Raw genomic sequence first — 16,600 nt, 5'->3', positions numbered from 1 at the left:
GTGGGGACAAGACTGAATCTATAACTCATCTGTTTTTTGAGTGTGAGTATAGTAAAAAGTGCCTGAGCAGTATTTGTAGTTGGTTGGGAGTTAGTGTGCAACATGACAGCATTGGCTTGGCTTGGAAGCACTGGAAAAAAAAGGGAAAAAACAAGATTCAGAGCAAGTTTCTTCAGGCTATTTTGGCTGCTGCAGTTTATCATATTTGGCTGGCTAGGAATCATTCTTTCTGGCAACATGCAGTTCTGCACCCAGATTTAGTGGTCAAAGCTATTAGAAGAGAGGTTTGGGGAAGAGTTCAGCAACTTATTGACTCAAGATGGAAGATAGAAGATTGTAAATGGTTTTTCAATCTTAGAACTGTTCTGTAATTGTTCTTTTATGTCTCAGTTTGTTTTAGCCTGGGTTCTGTTCTCCTTGTGCCCTTCCTAGAAGGTACCAGGGAGTCCTGCTTTCCCAGTAGAGGGCTCTGTTTGTTCCCAGCACCCTTCCTGGAAGGTGGCTGGGGAGTTTCAGGCCCCTAGGTGGTTGTGTGGGCTTTTGCTCTTTTGTAGTTTTGGAGGGTCTTGTTTCTGGTTTTTGTATCCTGTATTTTTTTTGTACAGGTTTATGATATATATTACTTACTTACCAAAAAAAAAAAAAAAAAAAAAAGAGTCAAATGAAATTCAAAGATTTTCAAAAAACCTTTTAGAATCAAATGAAAGTCAAATACATTCAAACAAAGTTTTTTGAATCAAATGAAATTCAAATGCATTCAACAAAGCTAATTGAGTCAAATGAAAGTCAAACACTTTCAAAAAAGCTTTTAGAATCAAATGAAAGTCAAATACATTTAAACAAAGATTTTTAAATCAAATGAAAGTCAATTGTATTCCACAATGCTAATTGAGTCAAATGAAAGTCAAACACATTCAACAAAGCTAATTGAGTCAAATGAAATTCAAACAAATTCACACAAAGCTTTTTGAATCAAATTTAAGTCAAATGCATTCAACAAAGCTAATTGAGTCAAATGAAAATCAAACACTTTCAAAAAAGCTTTAAGAATCAAATGAAAGTCAAATACATTCAAACAAAGCTTTTTGAATCAAATGAAATCCAATTGCATTCAACAATGCTAATTGAGTTAAATGAAAGTCAAACGCATTCAACAAAGCTAATTAAGTCAAATGAAAGTCAAACACATTCAAACAAAGTTTTTTGAATCAAATGAAAGTTAAATGCATTCGACAATGTGAAATGAGTCAAACGAAAGTCAAACACTTTCAATAAACCTTTTAGAATAAAATGAAAGTCAAATACATTCAAACAGAGCTTTTTGAATCAGAGGAAAGTCAATTGCATTCCAAAATGCTAATTGAGTCAAATGAAAGTAAACGAATTCAACAAAACTAATTGAGTCTAATGAAAGTCAAACACATTCAAACAAAGCTTTTTGAATCAAACGAAATGCATTTAACAAAGATAATTGATTCAAATGAAAGTCAAACAATTTCAACAAAGCTTTTAGTATCAAATGAAAGTCAAATATATTTAAACAAAGCGTTTTTAATCAAATGAAAGTCAATTGCATTCCACAATGAAAATTGAGTCAAATGAAAGTCAAACACATTCAACAAAGATAATTGAGTCAAATGAAAGTTAAACACATTCAAACAAAGCTTTTTGAATTAAATGAATGTCAAATGCATTCAACAAAGCTAATTGAGTCAAATGAAAGTCAAACACTTTCAACAAAGCTTTTAAAATCAAATGAAAGTCAAATGCGTTCAAACAAATTTTTTTTGAATCAAATGAAAGTCAAATGCATTCCACAATGCTAATTGAGTCAAATGAAAGTCAAACACATTCAACAAAGCTAATTGAGTCAAATGAAAGTCAAACACATTCAAGCACAGCTTTTTGGATCAAACGAAAGTAAAATGCATTCAACAAAGCTACTTGAGTCAAATGAAAGTCAAACACTTTCAACAAAACTTTTAGAATCAAATGAAAGTCAAATGCGTTCAAACAAATTTTTTAGAATCAAATGAAAGTCAATTGCATTACACAATGCTAATTGAGTCAAATGAAAGTCTAACACATTCAACAAAGCTAATTAAGTCAAATGAAAGTCAAACACATTCAAACAAAGCTTTTTGGATCAAACGAAAGTGAAATACATTCAACAAAGCTAATTGAGTTAAATGAAAGTCAAACACTTTCAACAAATCTTTTAGAATCAAATTAAAGTCAAATACATTCAAACAAAGCTTTTTAAATCAAATGAAAGTCAGTTGCATTCCAGAATGGTAATTGAGTCAAATTAAAGTCAAACACATTCAACAAAGCTAATTGAGTCAAATGTAAGTTAAACACATTCAAACAAAGCATTTTGAATCAAACGAAAGTTAAATGCATTTAACAAAGATAATTAAGTCAAATGAAAGTCAAACAATATCAACAAAGCTTTTAGTGTCAAATGAAAGTCAAATACATTTAAACAAAGCTTTTTTAATCAAATGAAAGTCAATTGCATTCCACAATGAAAATTGAGTCAAATGAAAGTGAAACACATTTAACAAAGATAATTGAGTCAAATGAAAGTTAAACACATTCAAACAAAGCTTTTTGAATTAAATGAATGTCAAATGCATTCAACAAAGCTAATTGAGTCAAATGAAAGTCAAACACTTTCAACAAAGCTTTTAGAATCAAATGAAAGTCAAATGCGTTCAAACAATTTTTTTTTGAATCAAACGAAAGTCAATTGCATTCCACAATGCTAATTCGGTCAAATGAAAGTCAAACACATTCAACAAAGCCAATTGAGTCAAATGAAAGTCAAACACATTCAAACAAAGCTTTTTGAATCAGACGAAAGTTAAATGCATTCAACAAAGCTAATAGAGTCAAATGAAAGTCAAACATTTTTAACAAAGCGTTTAGAATCAAATGAAAGTAAAATACATTCAAACAAAGCTTTTTTAATCAAATGAAAGTAAATTGCATACCACAAAGCTAATTGAGTTAAATGAAAGTCAAACACATTCAACAAAGCTAATTGAGTCAAATGAAAGTCAAACACATTCAAACAAAGTTTTTTGAATCAAACGAAAGTGAAATGCATTTAACAAAGCTAATTGAGTCAAATGAAGTCAAACACTTTCAATAAAGCTTTTAGAATCAAAGGAAAGTCAAATACATTCAAACAAAGCTTTTTGAATAGAATGTAAGTCAAATACATTCAAACAAAGCTTTTTGAATCAAATGAAAGCCAATTGCATTCCACAATGCTAATAGGGTTAAATGAAAGTCAAACACATTCAAACAAAGTTTTTTGAATCAAATGAAAGTCAATTGCATTCAACAAAGCTAATTGAATCAAATGAAAGTTTAACACATTCAAAAAGCTTTTTGAATAAAATAAAAATTAAATGCATTCAACAAAGCTAATTGAGTCAAATGAAAGTCAAACATTTTCAAAAAACCTTTTAGAATCAAATGAAAGTCAAATACATTCAAACAAAGCTTTTTGAATCAAATGAAAGTCAAATGCATTCAACAAAGCTAATTGAGTCAAATGAAAGTCAAACACTTTCAAAAAAGCTTTTAGAATCAAATAAAGTCAAATACATTTAAACAAAGATTTTTAAATCAAATGAAAGTCAATTGTATTCCACAATGCTAATGGAGTCAAATGAAAGTCAAACACATCCAACAAAGCTAATTGAGTCAAATGAAATTCAAACAAATTCACACAAAGCTTTTTGAATCAAATTTAAGTCAAATGCATTCATCAAAGCTGATTGAGTCAAATGATAATCAAACACTTTCAAAAAAGCTTTAAGAATCAAATGAAAGTCAAATACATTCAAACAAAGCTTTTTGAATCAAATGAAAGCCAATTGCATTCAACAATGCTAATTGAGTTAAATGAAAGTCAAACGCATTCAACAAAGCTAATTAAGTCAAATGAAAGTCAAACACATTCAAACAAAGTTTTTTGAATCAAATGAAAGTTAAATGCATTCGACAATGTGAAATGAGCCAAACGAAAGTCAAACACTTTCAATAAACCTTTTAGAATAAAATGAAAGTCAAATACATTCAAACAGAGCTTTTTGAATCAGAGGAAAGTCAATTGCATTCCAAAATGCTAATTGAGTCAAATGAAAGTAAACGAATTCAACAAAACTAATTAAGTCTAATGAAAGTCAAACACATTCAAACAAAGCTTTTTGAATCAAACGAAATGCATTTAACAAAGATAATTGATTCAAATGAAAGTCAAACAATTTCAACAAAGCTTTTAGTATCAAATGAAAGTCAAATACATTTAAACAAAGCTTTTTTAATCAAATCAAAGTCAATTTCATTCCACAATGAAAATTGAGTCTAATGAAAGTCAAACACATTCAACAAAGATAATTGAGTCAAATGAAAGTTAAACACATTCAAACAAAGCTTTTTGAATTAAATGAATGTCAAATGCATTCAACAAAGCTAATTGAGTCAAATGAAAGTCAAACACTTTCAACAAAGCTTTTAGAATCAAATGAAAGTCAAATGCGTTCAAACAATTTTTTTTTGAATCAAACGAAAGTCAATTGCATTCCACAACGCTAATTAGGTCAAATGAAAGTCAAACACATTCAAGAAAGCCAATTGAGTCAAATGAAAGTCAAACACATTCAAACAAAGCTTTTTGAATCAGACGAAAGTTAAATGCATTCAACAAAGCTAATAGAGTCAAATGAAAGTCAAACATTTTTAACAAAGCGTTTAGAATCAAATGAAAGTAAAATACATTCAAACAAAGCTTTTTTAATCAAATGAAAGTAAATTGCATACCACAAAGCTAATTGAGTTAAATGAAAGTCAAACACATTCAACAAAGCTAATTGAGTCAAATGAAAGTCAAACACATTCAAACAAAGTTTTTTGAATCAAACGAAAGTGAAATGCATTTAACAAAGCTAATTGAGTCAAATGAAAGTCAAACACTTTCAATAAAGCTTTTAGAATCAAAGGAAAGTCAAATACATTCAAACAAAGCTTTTTGAATAGAATGTAAGTCAAATACATTCAAACAATGCTTTTTGAATCAAATGAAAGTCAATTGCATTCCACAATGCTAATAGGGTCAAATGAAAGTCAAACACATTCAAACAAAGTTTTTTGAATCAAATGAAAGTCAAATGCATCTAACAAAGCTAATTGAGTCAAATGAAAGTCAAACACATTCAAAAAGCTTTTTGAATAAAATAAAAATTAAATGCGTTCAACAAAGCTAATTGAGTCAAATGAAAGTTAAACATTTTCAAAAAACCTTTTAGAATCAAAAGAAAGTCAAATACATTCAAACAAAGCTTTTTGAATCAAATGAAAGTCAAATGCATTCAACAAAGCTAATTGAGTCAAATGAAAGTCAAACACTTTCAAAAAAGCTTTTAGAATCAAATAAAGTCAAATACATTTAAACAAAGATTTTTAAATCAAATGAAAGTCAATTGTATTCCACAATGCTAATTGAGTCATATGAAAGTCAAACACATTCAACAAAGCTGATTGAGTCAAATGAAATTCAAACAAATTCACACAAAGCTTTTTGAGTCAAATTTAAGTCAAATGCATTCAACAAAGCTGATTGAGTCAAATGATAATCAAACACTTTCAAAAAAGCTTTAAGAAACAAATGAAAGTCAAATACATTCAAATAAAGCTTTTTGAATCAAATGAAAGCCAATTGCATTCAACAATGCTAATTGAGTTAAATGAAAGTCAAACGCATTCAACAAAGCTAATTAAGTCAAATGAAAGTCAAACACATTCAAACAAAGTTTTTTGAATCAAATGAAAGTTAAATGCATTCGACAATGTGAAATGAGTCAAACGAAAGTCAAACACTTTCAATAAACCTTTTAGAATAAAATGAAAGTCAAATACATTCAAACAGAGCTTTTTGAATCAGAGGAAAGTCAATTGCATTCCAAAATGCTAATTGAGTCAAATGAAAGTAAACGAATTCAACAAAACTAATTGAGTCTAATGAAAATCAAACACATTCAAACAAAGCTTTTTGAATCAAACGAAATGCATTTAACAAAGATAATTGATTCAAATGAAAGTCAAACAATTTCAACAAAGCTTTTAGTATCAAATGAAAGTCAAATACATTTAAACAAAGCTTTTTTAATCAAATGAAAGTCAATTGCATTCCACAATGAAAATTGAGTCTAATGAAAGTCAAACACATTCAACAAAGATAATTGAGTCAAATGAAAGTTAAACACATTCAAACAAAGCTTTTTGAATTAAATGAATGTCAAATGCATTCAACAAAGCTAATTTAGTCAAATGAAAGTCAAACACCTTCAACAAAGCTTTTAGAATCAAATGAAGGTCAAATGCGTTCAAACAAATTTTTTTTGAATCAAACGAAAGTCAATTGCATTCCACAATGCTAATTTGGTCAACTGAAAGTCAAACACGTTCAACAAAGCTAATTCAGTCAAATGAAAGTCAAACACATTCAAACAAAGCTTTTTGAATCAAACGAAAGTTAAATGCATTCAACAAAGCTAATTAAGTCAAATGAAAGCCAAACACTTTCAACAAAGCTTTTAGAATCAAATGAAATTGAAATACATTCAGACAAATTTTTTTTAATAAAATGAAAGTCAATTGCATTCCACAATGCTAATTGAGTCAAATGAAAGTCAAACACATTCAAATAAAGCTTTTTCAATCAAATGAAAGTCAAATGGATTCAACAAAGCTAATAATTGAGTCAAAAGAAAGTCAAACACTTTCAACAAAGCTTTTAGAATCAAATGAAAGTCAAATGCATTCAAACAATTTTTTTTTAAATCAAATGAAAGTCAATTGCATTCCACAACGCAAATTGAGCCAAATGAAAGTCAAACACATTCAACAAAGCTAATTGAGTTAAATGAAAGTCAAATGCATTCAAACAAATTTTTTTTGAATTTAATGAAAGTAAATTGCATTCCAACAAAGCTAATTGAGTCAAATGAAAGTCAAACATTTTCAACAAAGCTTTTAGAATCAAATGAAAGTCAAATACATTCAAACAAAGCTTTTTTAATCAAATGAAAGTCAATTGCATTCCAGAATGCTAATTCAGTCAAATGAAAGTCAAACACATTGAAACAAAGCTTTTTGAATCAAACGAAAGTTAAATGCATTCAACAAAGCTAATAGAGTCAAATGAAAGTAAAACATTTTTAACAACGCGTTTAGAATCAAATGAAAGTCAATTGCATACCACAAAGCTAATTGAGTCAAATGAAATTCAAACACATTCAACAAAGCTAATTGAGTCAAATGAAAGTTAAACACATTCAAACAAAGTTTTTTGAATCAAACGAAAGTGAAGTGCATTTAACAAAGTTAATTAAGTCAAATCAAAGTCAAACACTTTCAATAAAGCTTTTAGAATCAAAGGAAAGTCAAATACACTCAAACAAAGCTTTTTGAATAAAATGTAAGTCAAATACATTCAAACAAAGCTTTTTGAATCAAATGAAAGTCGATTGCATTCCACAATGCTAATAGAGTCAAATGAAAGTCAAACACATTCAAACAAAGGTTTTTGAATCAAATGAAAGTCAATTGCATTCAACAAAGCTAATTGAGTCAAATGAAAGTCAAACATTTTCAACAAAGCTTTTAGAATCAAATGAAAGTCAAATTCATTCAAACAAAGTTTTTTAAATCAAATGAAAGTCAAATGCATTCAACAAAAGCTAATTGAGTCAAATTAAATTCAAACACTTTCAAAAAGCTTTTGGAATCAAATAAAAATCAAATGCATTCAACAAAGCTAATTGAGTCAAATGAAAGTCAAACATATTCAAGCAAAGCTTTTTGGATCAAACGAAAGTCAAATGCATTCAACAAAGCTAATTGAGTCAAATGAAAGTCAAACACCTTTAACAAAGCTTTTCAAATCAAATGAAAGTCAAATACATTCAAACAAATTTTTTTTGAATCAAACGAAAGTCAATTGCATTCCACAATGCTAATTTGGTCAAATGAAAGTCAAACACATTCAACAAAGCTAATTGAGTCAAATGAAAGTCAAACACATTCAAACAAAGCTTTTTGAATCAAACGAAAGTTATATGCATTCAACAAAGCTAATTAAGTCAAATGAAAGTCAAACACTTTCATCAAAGCTTTTAGAATCAAATGAAAATGAAATACATTCAAACAAATTTTTTTTAATAAAATGAAAGTCAATTGCATTCCACAATGCTAATTGAGTCAAATGAAAGTCAAACACATTCAAACAAAGCTTTTTCAATCAAATGAAAGTCAAATGCATTCAACAAAGCTAATTGAGTCAAATGAAAGTCAAACACATTCAAACAAAGCTTTTTGAATCAAACGAAAGTTAAATGCATTCAACAAAGCTAATTAAGTCAAATGAAAGTCAAATACTTTCAACAAAGCTTTTTAGAATCAAATGAAAATCAAATACATTCAAACAAATTTTTTTAATCAAATGAAATTCAATTGCATTCATCAATGCTAACTGAGTCAAATGAAAGTCAAACACATTTAACAAAGCTAATTAAGTCAAATAAAAGTCAAACACATTCAAACAAAGCTTTTTCAATCAAATGAAAGTCAACTGCATTCAACAAAGCTAATTGAATCAAATGAAAGTCAAACACTTTCAACAAAGCATTTAGAATCTGAAAGTCAAATGCGTTCAAACAAATTTTTTTGAATCAAATGAAAGTCAATTGCATTCCATAATGCTAATTGAGTCAAATGAAAGTCAAACACATTCAACAAAGCTAATTGAGTCAAGTGAAAGTCAAACACATTCTAGCACAGCTTTTTGGATCAAACGAAAGTCAAATGCATTCAACAAAGCTAATTGAGTCAAATGAAAGTCAAACACTTTCAAAAAAGCTTTTAAAATCAAATGAAAGTCAAATGCGTTCAAACGAATTTTTTTGAATCAAATGAAAGTCAATTGCATTACAAAATGCTAATTGAGTCAAATGAAAGTCAAACACATTCAACAAAGATAATTGAGTCAAATGAAAGTCAAACACATTCAAGCAAAGCTTTTTGGATCAAACGAAAGTGAAATACATTCAACAAAGCTAATTGAGTCAAATGAAAGTCAAACACTTTCAACAAATCTTTTAGAATCAAATTAAAGCCAAATACATTCAAACAAAGCTTTTTAAATCAAATGAAAGTCAGTTGCATTCCAGAATGGTAATTGATTCAAATGAAAGTCAAACACATTCAACAAAGCTAATTGAGTCAAATGAAAGTCAAACACATTTTAACAAAGCTATTTGAATCAAACGAAATTTAAATGCATTTAACAAAGATAATTAAGTCAAATGAAAGTCAAACAATATCAACAAAGCTTTTAGTATCAAATGAAAGTCAAATACATTTAAACAAAGCTTTTTTAATCAAATGAAAGTCAATTGCATTCCACAATGAAAATTGAGTCAAATGAAAGTCAAACACATTCAACAAAGATAATTGAGTCAAATGAAAGTTATACACATTCAAACAAAGCTTTTTGAATTAAATGAATGTCAAATGCATTCAACAAAGCTAATTTAGTCAAATGAAAGTCAAACACTTTCAACAAAGGTTTTAGAATCAAATGAAAGTAAAATACATTCAAACAATGCTTTTTTAATCAAATGAAAGTAAATTGCATACCACAAAGCTAATTGAGTTAAATGAAAGTCAAACACATTCAACAAAGCCAATTGAGTCAAATGAAAGTCAAACACATTCAAACAAAGCTTTTTGAATCAGACGAAAGTTAAATGCATTCAACAAAGCTAATAGAGTCAAACGAAAGTCAAACATTTTTAACAAAGCGTTTAGAATCTAATGAAAGTAAAATACATTCAAACAATGCTTTTTTAATCAAATGAAAGTAAATTGCATACCACAAAGCTAATTGAGTTAAATGAAAGTCAAACACATTCAACAAAGGTAATTGAGTCAAATGAAAGTCAAACACATTCAAACAAAGTTTTTTGAATCAAACGAAAGTGAAATGCATTTAACAAAGCTAATTGAGTCAAATGAAAGTCAAACACTTTCAATAAAGCTTTTAGAATCAAAGGAAAGTCAAATACATTCAAACAAAGCTTTTTGAATAGAATGTAAGTCAAATACATTCAAACAAAGCTTTTTGAATTAAATGAAAGTCAATTGCATTCCACAATGCTAATAGGGTCAAATGAAAGTCAAACACATTCAAACAAAGTTTTTTGAATCAAATGAAAGTCAAATGCATTCAACAAAGCTAATTGAGTCAAATGAAAGTCAAACACATTCAAAAAGCTTTTTGAATAAAATAAAAATTAAATGCATTCAACAAAGCTAATTGAGTCAAATGAAAGTCAAACATTTTCAAAAAACCTTTTAGAATCAAATGAAAGTCAAATACATTCAAACAAAGTTTTTTGAATCAAATGAAAGTCAAATGCATTCAACAAAGCTAATTGAGTCCAATGAAAGTCAAACACTTTCAAAAAAGCTTTTAGAATCAAATGAAAGTCAAGTACATTTAAACAAATATTTTTAAATCAAATGAAAGTCAATTGTATTCCACAATGCTAATTGAGTCAAATGAAAGTCAAACACATTCAACAAAGCTAATTAATTTAAACGAAATTCAAACACATTCACACAAAGCTTTTTGAATCAAATATAAGTCAAATGCATTCAACAAAGCTAATTGAGTCAAATGAAAATCAAACACTTTCAAAAAAGCTTTAAGAATCAAATGAAAGTCAAATACATTCAAACAAAGCTTTTTGAATCAAATGAAAATCAATTGCATTCAACAATGCTAATTGAGTTAAATGAAAGTCAAACGCATTCAACAAAGCTAATTAAGTCAAATGAAAGTCAAACACATTCAAACAAAGTTTTTTGAATCAATTGAAAGTTAAATGCATTCAACAATGTGAAATGAGTCAAACGAAAGTCAAACACTTTCAATAAACCTTTTAGAATATAATGAAAGTCAAATACATTCAAACAGAGCTTTTTGAAACAAAGGAAAGTCAATTTCATTCCACAATGCTAATTGAGTCTTTATGAAGCATGGGAGAGATTCAAGGAGTACCAAAGAGAATGTCCTCACCACGGAATTCCAACATATCAATCTTCTATGGTGGTTTGAGTCCTCAAGGCAAGGCATGTCTTGATGGAGGGGCCGGTGGTCCAATCATGAACAAAACCGAAGAAGAAGTGTGGACATAATAGAGGATGTGGTGGCTTACTATAGAGATTGGCAAGATGGGGAAAAAGATTCTTCAAGCAAGCAATCTTCGTTGTACTCGGTGGACCATCTCAATGCCATTAACAATCTTACCTCTCAAATGACAAACTTGGGAAAGGAGATGACGACAATCAAGGCCAAGTTGGAGAGTGTTTCTTCCTCTTCCCAAGCTCCAAATCTTCCCTCACAAATTAAGGGGAGAGGTACTTCTTCTAACTCTCAAACTCCTTCTACTTCACATAATATGCCTATGGGATGTTTGTTTTGTGATGTATGTGGATCATATGACCATGATTCTAGTAATTGCAACAATGAATGTGTTGATGACTTTGACAACAATGAGTGTGAACATGTTAGTTTTGTATCAAACAACAATGTCCAAAGGTTTGATAATCAAAGAGGCCAATGGAATAGGAATTACAAAAACCAAGGCAATTTTGACAACTATAATCATGGTGGTGGTTATAGGAACCAAGGGAATCAAGGTTCTCGTGGTAACCATAACCAAGGTTATGGAAATCATAACCAAGGTAATGGTAACCATAATCAAGGTGGTGGTAATCATAATCAAGGTTATGGTCCAAAACAAAATAGGGGTAATGGAAACAATCAAGGAAGGGGAAATTTTCAAAACAATGCTCAAAGAGGTCCTAAGATGTATCCCCTAAGGTCTCAAGACTTTTCGCCCCCGGGTCCCATAACCTCAAAATTCCTAAAAAAGCGTAGATTATATCCTTCAATTTTGGAATTTTTTGACCTTTTTTCACCCGGAAATAAAAAATGCCGACATGTTTACCATGGTTCCTAATACCCTCCGGGAGTCCAATTGAGTGGGTGGAACCATCCAATTTTCCTTAAAACGGTCAATTTACCCGTTCCAAATTTACACCGATTTCGTATACTAAAGCCTACAACGGCTATTTTGTACAACATATAAGGGTCATATATGGTTCTAAACGTCATTATATGACCCTAAGATGTATCCCCTAAGGTCTCAAGACTTTTCGCCACTAGGCCCCGTAATCTCAACATTCCTCTTTAAGCGTGGATATAGCCTTCAATTTTGAAATATTTGACCTTTTTATGCCCGGAAATAAAAATTGCCAAGATGCTTACCATGGACCCTTATACACCCTGGGAGTCTATTTGGGTGGGTCCAACCAACCAATATGCTTTTAAATAGTTAATTTACCCGTTCCAAACTTGCACCGATATCGTGACCTCAAGCGTACCACGGACATTTATGGCAACTAATAAAGGTCATATAAGGTTCCAAACTTCATTATATGACCCTAAGATGTATCTCCTACGGTCTCAAGACTTTTCGCCACCGGGCCCCGTAACCTTAAAATTCCTCAAAAAGTGTGGATTACAGCAATTTTGGAATTTTTTGACCTTTTTTCGCCCGGAAATAAAAAATGCCGAGATGTTTACCATGGTTCCAAATACCCATCGGGAGTCCAATTGAGTGGGTGGAACCATCCCATATGCCTCAAAACGGTCAATTTACCCGTTCCAAATTTGCACCGATTTCGTATACTGAAGCCTAGCACGGTTATTTTGTACAATATATAAGGGTCATATATGGTTCCAAACGTCATTATATGACCCTAAGATGTATCCACTAAGGTCTCAAGACTTTTCGCCACTGGGCCCCGTAATCTCAAAATTCTTCAAAAAGCGTGGATATAGCCTTCAATTTTGGAATTTTGTCCTTTTTACGCCCGAAAATAAAAAAATGGCAAGATGCTTACCATGGACCCTAATACACCCTGGGAGTCTATTTGGGTGGGTCCGACCATCCAATATGCCTTTAAACAGTCAATTTACCCGTTCCAAACTTGCACCGATATCGTGACCTCAAGCTTACCACGGACATTTATGGCAACATATAATGGTCATATATGGTTCCAAACGTCATCATATGACCCTAAGATGTATCTCCTAGAGTCTCACGACTTTTCGCCACCGGGCCCTATAACCTTAAAATTCCTCACAAATCGTGGATTATAGCCTTCAATTTTGAAATATTTGACCTTTTTTCGCCCAGAAATAAAAATCGCCTAGATCTTTACCATGGTTCTTAATATCGTCCGGGAGTCCAATTGAGTGGGTGGAACTATCCAATATGCCTTAAAACGGTCAATTTACCCGTTCCAAACTTGCACCGATATCGCGACCTCAAGCCTACCATGGACATTTATGGCAACATATGATGGCCATATATGGTTCCAAACCTCATTATAAGACCCTAAGATGTATCCCCTAAGATCATATCCTTCAATGTTGGAATTTTTTTACCTTTTTTCGCCCGAAAATAAAAAATGCTGAGATGTTTACCATGGTTCCTAATACCCTCCGGGAGTCCAATTGAGTGGGTGGAACCATCCAATTTGCCTTAAAACGGTCAATTTACCCGTTCCAAATTTACACCGATTTCGTATACTGAAGCCTACAACGGCTATTTTGTACAAAATACAAGGGTCATATATGGTTCCAAACGTCATTATATGACCCTAAGATGTATCCCCTGAAATCTCGAGACTTTTCGCCACTAGGCCCCATAATCTCAAAATTCCTCAAAAAGCGTGGATATAACCTTCAATTTTGAAACATTTGACCTTTTTACGCCCGGAAATAAAAATTTCGAAGATGCTTACCATGGACCCTAATACACCCTGGGAGTCTATTTGGGTGGGTCCAACCATCCAATATGCTTGAACAGTTAATTTACCCGTTCCAAACTTGCACCGATATCGCGACCGCAAGCCTACCACGGACATTTATGGCAACATATGGTGGCCATATATGGTTCCAAACGTCATTATATGAACCTAAGATGTATCCCATAAGTTCTCAAGATTTTTCGCCACCGAGCCCCGTAACCTCAAAATTCTTAAAAAAACGTAGATTATATCCTTCAATTTTGGAATTTTTGGACCTTTTTAGCCCTGAAATAAAAAATGCCAAGATGTTTACCATGGTTCTTAATACCCTCCGGGAATCCAGTTGAGTGGGTGGAACCATCTAATTTGCCTTAAAACGGTCAATTTACCCGTTCCAAATTTACACCGATTTCGTATACTCAAGCCTACAACTGCTATTTAGTACAACGTATAAGTGATGAGTGACATTTTTGGCACTCATTTGGTTCCTTTTTGGATGATTTTTATTTCTTTTTTATCTTTCTTTTCTTTAGTTTTCCTTAGTTTTATTCTTGTTTTCCTCTTTTTATGCCTTTTGTAGTTTATTTCTCTATTTCGTGCTTTTTCTTGTTTACTTGCTTTCTTTTCCCTTTTTACTTGCTTTTTATCCTTTGGTTGTAGGTTGTGATTGATTGTCCAAGGATTCCCGGGCTTCCTTTCCATGGTTTTCCATTGATTTTCATGCTTAAAGCTCGTGCAAGAAGTTTCAAGTCAATGTGGGGTTCAAGGAGCATGCTTCAAGGTCTTGATTATGCCTTCCTCATGGCTCATTTTCTTCAAGAAATTCAAGGAAGTTGCTGCCTATCTTGTCCTCCATCATCATCATCTAGGATGCGTGCACCTCGTGAGCAAGGGCAAAGAAGAAAGGAGGATGCTACAGCTGTGTGCGGGCGCACAAGAGTGATGTGCGGCCGCACATCTGTCGTGTGCGGCCGCACATCAGGTGTGTGCGGGCGCACATCCCTGGGTGTGCTCCCGTGCACACCATTCTCTCTCCTCCGAGCGCCCGCACCAACGTGGGTCTATTTTTGGACGTCTTTCCCAACTTCCTTTTGGGTATATAGTTATTTCTTTCCTTATTTAGAGGGAGGAGGAGATCTTCAATTGGAGAGAATTAGATTAGATTAGATTTTTAGAAAGAGAAAACATTAGTTCTTAGCATTTTTAGAGAGAGAAAGTGTGGGTTTGATGATTGATGATTGAAGATTGCTTCATTTGATTTGATTTCTATCAAGTTTGTAAGGATTCTTTACTCTTTAATGCAATTCAAAGTTTGATTTCATTAGTATTATTGTTTGATTTGGTTAATTGATAGTTTAATTGATTTGATTGAATTTGTTGATTTCAATTTGATTTCAATTGATGAATTTGGGAATGATGATTAGTTTAGTTTTGATTTTGATGTTCTTTATGGATTGTGAGTAGTTAATTGCTAGGGTGGTGGTGAAGCATGTATTGATGATGAATTGGGATTAATTTGGGGGAAATTGATTGAGTTGATAATGTGATTAAATTGGTTGATTGATTTTGTGCATGTGTGTGCTTGATTAGGCTTGATCACCCTTGTTACTCACACTAGATTGCATTGTAGGCTCACATTGATACGGACCATTGATTTGTGGCTTACATTTACTCGATTGAGATATCTTGTGATGTTTCCTAGCTAGTGTTTGATGTAGTTGACGCTAATTAGACCTCTAGGAGAATAGCTTGATGTACTCTCTTGGTTGCAATTTCGGTTTTCCCTCACATTGTTTGATTTAATCGGTTAATTCCCCGAGTTGATTGAACTTCATCATTGATGCATGTGGATCCATTCCCCTAGTGTCTTAGCATTCATTTAATACTAGCATTTTTCATTGCCTAGCCTATTCTTAGTGTCTACCATATACCCCTACTAGATTTCGGAAAAGCTTAATTTTGGCACCATGCATTCATTCTCCATTCTCTAGGGTTCGACCTTGACTTGCCGCTACACTATTAGGGGTTGGTTAAGCTATAAATATTGTTTGATAGGGCGGGGTGGTAGCCCAACGACCTACCATTCTTAGCCACATCAAAATGGCGCCGTTGCCGGGGAATGGTGTTTTGTATGCATGTTGTTTTTTAGTCTATTCCACTCTATTTGAAAAATACAAAAAGATTTTACACTAAGGCTACACTTGTAGCCGTGCTACTAATTTTTTCTTTGAGTTTTGTGTGTGTAGATCCCAAGTCATGGGAGGTAGTTCAAGGGTTACCTTGAAGGAGCTTGGAGTTCCCGGGGCTTATAGGCATGAGAGCGCGATAGCTCCACCTATATCACCGGAGAATGACTTTGAAATAAAGCCGGCAATGATCACTCTTATTGAGAGGAGACAATATGGTGGGGCGAAGAACGAGAGCCCATTGAACCATCTTAAGGAGTTTGAAAAATATTGTAACACAATCAAGATCAATGGAGTTCCTCAAGAATTCATCCGCCTTAAGTTGTTCCCTTTCTCCCTCATAGGAAGATCTTTGGAATGGCTGGATAAAGAGATGAAGCCCAATTCCTTGAAAACTTGGGATGATGTCACCAAAGCTTTCTTGTTCCGTTTCTACCCTCAAAAGAAAACGGCGG

The 16,600-nt window shown here is 32.1% G+C and overlaps 1 pseudogene; it reads right to left on the bottom strand.

Annotated features, from left to right (window-relative positions):
- Nucleotides 1-11,062: 11,062 nt before the first annotated feature.
- On the bottom strand, nt 11,063-11,163 carry LOC145596293 (small nucleolar RNA R71; annotated as a pseudogene).
- Between the last annotated feature and the right edge of the window lie 5,437 nt (nt 11,164-16,600).

The sequence above is a fragment of the Chenopodium album genome, chromosome 19 (assembly GCF_948465745.1).
Source record: "Chenopodium album chromosome 19, dcCheAlbu1.1, whole genome shotgun sequence".
Lineage (NCBI taxonomy): Eukaryota > Viridiplantae > Streptophyta > Magnoliopsida > Caryophyllales > Amaranthaceae > Chenopodium > Chenopodium album.
Note: the sequence above shows the minus strand (reverse complement) of the source record. Positions and strands in the feature narration are given on the sequence as shown.